General features: G+C 38.8%; 1 non-coding gene across 1 annotated transcript; it reads right to left on the minus strand.

Moving 5' to 3' along the window:
* Positions 1-6,781: 6,781 nt before the first annotated feature.
* LOC111818567 lies at positions 6,782-6,887 on the minus strand. The gene has a single exon (XR_002822526.1). It is a non-coding gene; the product is annotated as a U6 spliceosomal RNA (small nuclear RNA).
* Positions 6,888-7,706: the final 819 nt, after the last annotated feature.

Below are 7,706 nucleotides of genomic sequence, written 5' to 3' on the forward strand. Positions count from 1 at the left end.
TACAGGTACCAAAAACATAGTTTCATAAGAAAAAAAATACATTTTCTAATGTTATGTGGCACAGCAACGTTGCTATATTTCACCACAGTGTATTACTACTTTTTTTATTTTTGTTTTAATGTATTTATGTCAGGGTCTTCAGGGACTCACTACGTAGATCGGACTCCTAGTGATCCTCCTGTTTTCAGCCTCCCAAACTCTGGGATTACAGGCACGTGCCATCACACACAATCTCAGTTGTTGTCTCAGCATGCCTGGCAGGCAGGGCCGGCAGGGATTGAACGCCCGGCCACTGTGCTCTACCTAAGCAGGCGCTTTAATCCACTGAGCTATCTGGCCGGCCCTACCACGTTTTATAAAGAACCAGAAGATAGGAGTTTAAGGCATTCCAACAGGAGGACAGGATGCATGTTTAAGGTGGAAGAAATGCTTGACGTTGTGTTCATGGATCAGATCATCAGATCACCATGCCCTTATACTATGTACAGTATAGCGACACTGTATGTTGAGAAAATACTTCTGAAAAAAAAGACAGCAATTTTAATGTGCACTGATCTTTATTTTTCATGCTGAGAAGCAAGAAGTTTAATCCATTTTTAAACTTGGTTTATCCTTTGGAAAAGGTCATCCTGAAAGTGTGATTATAGAAGAGCTCTTAATTTATTCTTTGATACCAAGTCCTAAGATTTTATGTCTATTACCAAACATGTTGTATTGTTGTTGTGCAGAGCCTTGTGGGTACGAGGCCAGCACAGTACCACTGTGTTAAACTCCCAGCTCAAGATTATGTATTTTAACCTTCTCTCTTAAGGATGCTCTTAATAAAAGACTACAAGCATTTATTTCCTGTCTAAGATTCAAGGACTTGGTAGACATTTGCATTATTATTTTTGGAATAATGCCTACACTTGTCAAATCCATCCCTTTTAGCATGCATTGTGTTAGTAGTAGAGCCTGTGCCTACGACGTGTGAAAGGCCTTGCATTTTGCCATCCACACTTCCAAAACCATATTACATTCTTTTAAACACTTGGAAATTCAAACAAAATATTTGTGGGGAAAAGTTACTTTAAAAAAGCTTCTAGATGTCATTAAATTAAGTTCTTATTGTTAGATTATAATTTTTTTGGAGAATAGTGATGTAAATTTTTTGAGACTTACTGTTATGTCCACAGTAACTATGGACTAAATAAATGTCTTTGAGGAGAAAAAGAAACCAGGCCAAATACAGGATATCAGGCATTAACAGGAAGTAGGTCTGCAGAACAAGTATTTCTGCTCTTCGTATTCCAAAGTTTTACACAGTGCATTAAAGTCTTGATAAGCTGCAAAGCACAAAAAGTGACAAACAATCGGGGTAGACACCAAATAAGGAGGCAGTGAGGGAAGAGTGAATCGGCCCTTAACTAGGAAGCAGATGAAACTGCGGGCATCGGCAGAGTAAGCCAAACACAGAAAGCTGAGCACAGCCTGTTGTCTCTTGTATGAGAAGACAGACAACAGCAAAAGAAGAAGACCTGAGGTGGAAGCGGGATGACGGGGACTGGAAAGGGGCTGGGGGTGGGGCAAGGGCGGGCCAAGGGTAGATGGCCACAACCGATGCGCAAGGCATGCATGTGTGGGAGTACCATAGAGAATCCCACTAACTTGCACAATTAATACATGTTAATAATTATAACAAAGAAGAAAAGCAAAAGAAGCAGGAATTACCAGTGCCTGAAGATGTCAACAACATTTGGGTTTGTAAGAAATACAAAGAAAGCTAAATTTATTCTTGGGAGTAAGTAACTGCAAAGGCAACATACTAAAAAAGATGCTCTAACTTTTGAAAATCTTTGTGTGATAAGAGACAAAACAAATTTATTATGGATTTTTATCCAGGTATTATGAAATCTCTGAAGTTGAAGGAATGCGGATTTCTTGTGGTAGCCTTTAGCCACCCCACAAGTCTATGGAAGTTTCTTCTTATCTTTAGGTGTATTCGTCTGGCCACTGTTTGGTTGCTTCCATGAGATGCAGAACTTCTGACATTTTATTGCAAAGGTTTTATTTTCAAGCAGCTCATTTTATTATTAGTTTCACTCCTACCGAGGTCTGAAATTAGCTTCTGGGTAACATCTGCTTGTTGGTCTTCTCTAGAGAAATAGTTCTAAACATTTTAATGTTGGATCAAGACAGCTTTGTGAGGTTTATGAAAGTTATGGAATCTTGTTGTAGGAAAATATATCCCCTAAGCTCATTCATGGAGTTCAGATGATGGATTCCTACTCTAGAGAAAGCCTTGCTGCCTAACAATTTTTCAAACATTTTAAAGCAGCATCAGTTTCTTCTTAAAATAAGCCTATTTTCTCCAGTTATTTATTTTCTCGGGACCTTACGCTTGCCAGGCAGGTGCTTACACCACTGAGCTATCTCCCTGGCCCTACATACTTTCTGAAAACAGAGATGTACAAAGTCTCAATGCTCCACCAGACATGGGGGATACAGAGATGAATAAAGAATTATTCCTGTTCTTGGGAAACTAACAGCTAGTTTGAGGAACTAGGTCTATAAACAGACGAGTTATGTCAGAGAAGTGAGACCTGGATGAACATGGCATGTCTTAGGGTTGAATTCAGTCTGGATTCAAATTGTAAATACTCATAAATCATCTTGGGAAATACAAGAAACTTTTGGAACCACATTTTGCTCACCTACAAAATAGGCACTCAGATACCATTGCTTTATTGTCATTTTCCATGTAAGGAATTTGAACTTAGTTATATAGGCATTAATAAATCATCAATCCTTTCACAAGGAAAGGAGGAGACAAGATTTTTTTAACCCACTTCATTTATTAATTTAATGTGGTAACAACTTTAACTTGTGGTGGCCCACACATTGAGCAGGACCCTGCCCACCTTCCATCCTCCTGTGTCCCAGCCGGAGGAGTCATTTTGCAGGAGTTGAAGCAGGTGTCACGTACAAGCTGGTCAGTGGTGTGTTTCTCAGTGTCTCCTGGAAACTAGTATTTGCAGTCACAACACTGCTAAGTGATCAGCAGAACAGGCCACAGCCCGTGTTGCAGGGCCGGGACCTGGCACAGAAAGGCAGGGCTCCAGTATTTATATATTATACATATTTTTTTCATGTGTATACACAGATAGTTTTTCTCTCTGGAAAGTATTAAAAAAATGTTCAACCCTCAGTGTATAAAAAATACCTACTCCACATGATAGAAAAATCTTGCTTCCAACTTTACACTTATTGACACCTAAGGCCTTCCCCAGAATGTATAACAGGAGGCAACATCTTCAATTGTAGTATAGAAGGTCCATGTGGAGGAATGCAGGGCAGCATACATATGCTCACATTTGTGCACACACTCATTCATGTGTGCATACACACACACACACGCACACATATACAGTAGGGTGACCAGTCTTTGTGATGTGTCTTGGTCCACCCAAGGGCTCCCAGGCTCAGGGGAGGCCCAGTAGCTATGAGGTGGCACTGCCCACTTGGGTGAGGCAGGCACTGTGCAGGAAGGCCACGCAGTACTCCTGTGCCCACGGAGAGCAACCCTGCCCACGTTGTTGTGGGATCTAACCCAGAGGAGAACAAAACTTCAAGTCAGACACCCAGAAAGAACCAGAAGGAAACATGGCTCTAGACACTCAGACTCTAGTCTGGGAAATGTGGATTTCATCCAGGTCAGTGAAGGTCTGCCTAGAGAGGGTGTGGGACTCCAGGAACCCAAAGCAGGTCATACCCACAGAGCAGTGACCCCTGTAGCTAGAGGGCCCAACAGTGTCCACCCCATTCAGTGAGTGAATTCCACACAGTCAAGTACTCAAGTCCTAGTATCAGAGCAAAAGATCCTAGTGCACACCTACCACCCACAAAGCCCTTAAAGTTTAACCAGCTTTTTTTTTTTTTTTTTTTTTTTTGCTCCCAATGCCTTCAGGACAGGTTTGGCTGGCTTGAGTTGTGAGGATCGAACCACAGCAACCTGAGCCTGACTGCTTTGTCAAAGCAGCCACTTAAAGAACTGAGCTAGGGGCAGGCCCCCTAATCAGCTTTATTTAAAGGGAAGCTGTTCTGCACTGGAGTATGATGGATGAATTAGGCTAGAGGAAAACAGGAAGTACAGAGATGACACAGGAGAGTTACAATAAGAGAGGTAAGAATAGAGCAACTGGGATGGAGAGTTGTCAAGAGATATGTTATAGGCATACTGTATAGGACCTGGTGGTCAGTTGACAGGGAGAAGACAAAGCTAAGTGTGACAAATTTCTACCTTGGGGAACTTTTGGGGTAGTATTTCAATTAATTTAGATTATGGTAACAAAATAATTAAGAAATTGATATGTTAGGTGTATTGTGTTTTTCAAATCCATTAAGTTTTGGAAGCATCAGTGTAGAATTTGGGATGAAAACCTCCCCTGGAAAAAATAAACTTGGAGGTTTCTCTTTGCTTTTTGTGGTCAAAGTCATGACAATGGATGAGGTTATCCTGGAAGGTGAGTAGAATGTGAAGCAAATAAAAGTCAGAGAAAGAAACAACCCAGGAAAACAGGAGCACTTGGTGGAAGGTGGAGAAAGAAGAGGAAGACGGACTAATGAAAGTGACCAACATCTCTGATGATGGAGAAAAGCTAAGAAGAGATTTCAAGAGAGTTTAAGGAAGCCATTGCTCTTTTAATGCAAAAGTCTGGGGCTAGTGAGATAGCCAAGCAATCTCAAGCACTTGTTTCACAAGGTTAGACAATTGCAGGGCCATGGTTCCATCCCTGGAACTATATACCACGCCAGCCCTGCCCCCAGGGTGGGCTGAGCTGGCCATAAAAAAAAAAAAGTCTGAATGTCCAGTATATGCCAGACACCCTGCTAAGTATAAGATTTAACCCATCCACTCCATAAATAGCCCTCTGTCCAGTACCATCATTTCCAATAACCCATGGCCACCCACAATGACCCATCTGTCCTTGGCTATATTCTGTGTTAGTTTGGTCTGTATGTCTATTTCTACACCAATGCCACCTCCTTGTAATTACTCACTTACAAAATCTTACAAACACTTCTTCCCTTCCAAGGTAAAAATGAATTATTGCTATATTTAAGGTGAATAAAGTTTTAGGCACCTTTTTAGTGATAAAGGTATGTATTGAATTATGTATTCTGTAAACTGTTATATAAGCTTTTTCTCATCAAATCTCTTTTAAAATGAAATGAAAGGAAGAGTTAACATACCATATGGTATACTTTCTCTCTTTCTTCTTTTGATCTACATAAATCATGTTCCCTTAGACAGTGATTCCCAAACCTGGCTGGGTATCAGAATCACCTGGGGAGCTTTTGAAAATTGTAAATTCTTGAGCTCCATCCCAGATGTGCTGAACTGGGTAAGGATGGGGCATCTAGGTCTCAAAAATAGGTATGTGCAATAAAATATTCCTTGGATGATTGTGACACGATCAGTTTACAGGCAGGCATTTGGGAATTCCTGTATTCAGAAATTTTCAAAACATTGATTAAAAACATATCAGTCATTTCACAGTGTTGTTTTGTAATCAACTTCCAGAGAGAAAGCCTTCAAAAACCTTACCGATTTTTCTTATTATGAAACCAGAAATGTCATCACAAAACTTACATTGTAGAAATAAACAATATATCATCATAATTTTTGTTTTTGATAGCTAAAGGATGTTAATGACTTGATTAACACTATAGTATTTTTTATGTATTTACTAGGTTATTTCTTCTTCTAGAAATTAGGTCATCCTATACTTTAGGAGGTTTTTGAGAGCTCAGTAAACCCTAGGCCCATGGAACTCATGGACCTGGGAGCCAGGAATGTCTGGGTTTGGGACCCAACTCTGGTTCTTACCCTCATCCTTGGACAATTGTTTAGACTTTCTATATCTGTAGATAAAAAATAATATCTTGTACGTAAGATTCTTGTGACAATTAGGTTCTTGTGAAATAATGCTTATCAGGGGCTTACTTTTAAAGTTCTGAGATTTTAACTTAAATTATCAAAAAAATATTTTTAGAGCAATTTTAGGTTCACAGAAAAATGGAGTAGAAAGTACTGAAAATTCCCATATACTCCCTACCTACCCACCAACCTCTCCAACTAATGTCGCCCACCAAAGTGGCATGTTTGTTACAATCCGTGAACCTATAGCAGCGTATCATTATTACTCAGGCCCATAGCTTGTTTTAGGATTACTCTTGGTATGGTACACTTTATGAATTCTGACAAAGGTACAATGAACATACCTATTATTACATTGTCATAAATAATAATTTTACTGAAGAATTCCTCTGGGCTTCAGCCTATTCTTCTTCTCTCTTGTTCTCCTAACTCTAGCTAACCACTGATCATTTCGCCCTCTCCATTCCTCCAGCCTTTTCCAGATGTCACATATTCGGAGTCATACAGCATTAACTTTTATTATAGCTGTTATTATTATGGCAATACTATTATAGGCATTTTCATTTACTATATGTTGGACATTCTATAAGGTGGTCTTGAATTCTTTCTAATGTATATATAGTATTTTGTGGGATGAGCATATGACCATTTGCTTAGTTTCATGAATTTTTAGTGTTTCCAATTATTCTTCTTTTTAAATTTATTTTTATTTTTTACATTAATTTTATTAAGAAAGAAGTAGCAATGATACAGTTTCAAAACAGGTTAGTAGGACAGTTACAATAATTAATACATTTCATATTGTTGTCTTCATAGTAGTTACTCATAGTACAAGATGCAAACATGATATCTTGTCTAAACAAAAATATGGAGTGCTTCACAGATTTGCGTGTCATCCTTGCTCAGGGCCATGCTAATCTTCTCTGTATCGTTCCAATTTTATTATATGTGCTGCTGAAGCAAGCACTCCAATTATTCTTGATCCTAAATTATTCTCCAGGCAACATCTTCATATGTGTAGTTTTTCATTCGTGTGTAAGTGGCTCTCAGTAAGTTGAGCCCATGAGTATGAACTGTTTAAGAAAGTTTTACCCATTCATTCCACTCAGCATTTTATTTTCATCAGTAGTGTAGGAGACTGTTTATCTAAACACTTGCCCACACTGAATATTAAATTTCTTTTTACTCTTCGCTGAGAGAGTCAAAATTACACATCTTTGTTATATTATTTTGCATTTAATTTTTAGAGAAAGTAAACACTTAAAATAGTCTTTTGATATCATAGTTTTGGATTTAGCTTGTGTTTTCTCATATGGTCCTAGTCTATTTCCTTTTTGAAGAACTTATCAACAGAATGATAACCTTTTCAAAAGATGCCAAAACGATAACTCACCTTCCCTTAATATCAGGTGGTCTCTGGATCTTATTAATGTTATCTTTTAAATCAATGTTATCTTTATTTCATTTGCCTTCTCTCAACAGACTTCATTTTTTATTTCACAAGTCAGTACTTTTTTTATTGACTTCCTGGACTGGGTAGAAAAGGACATCAGGTATTACAATTTCCCTCACACCTGTTTGCGGGGGGAAGGGCTGACGTGTTTTATGTTTCATTTCTTACCATACCAGTTCATCCTTTGCAGCATGTAATTGTTTCCTTGACTTTCCAAGGAGTAACCAGTTGCTGACAAGAAATGTCACAGCTTGTCTGAGTGCCAGTCGTAGCCAATTATACACTAAATGATCTGCGTTGGCATGACCAGGCTTGGCAAAATGTGTTATGCTT

This window comes from Octodon degus, unplaced genomic scaffold (genome assembly GCF_000260255.1).
Source record: "Octodon degus isolate 3935 unplaced genomic scaffold, OctDeg1.0 scaffold00095, whole genome shotgun sequence".
In the NCBI taxonomy this organism is placed as follows: Eukaryota; Metazoa; Chordata; class Mammalia; order Rodentia; family Octodontidae; genus Octodon; species Octodon degus.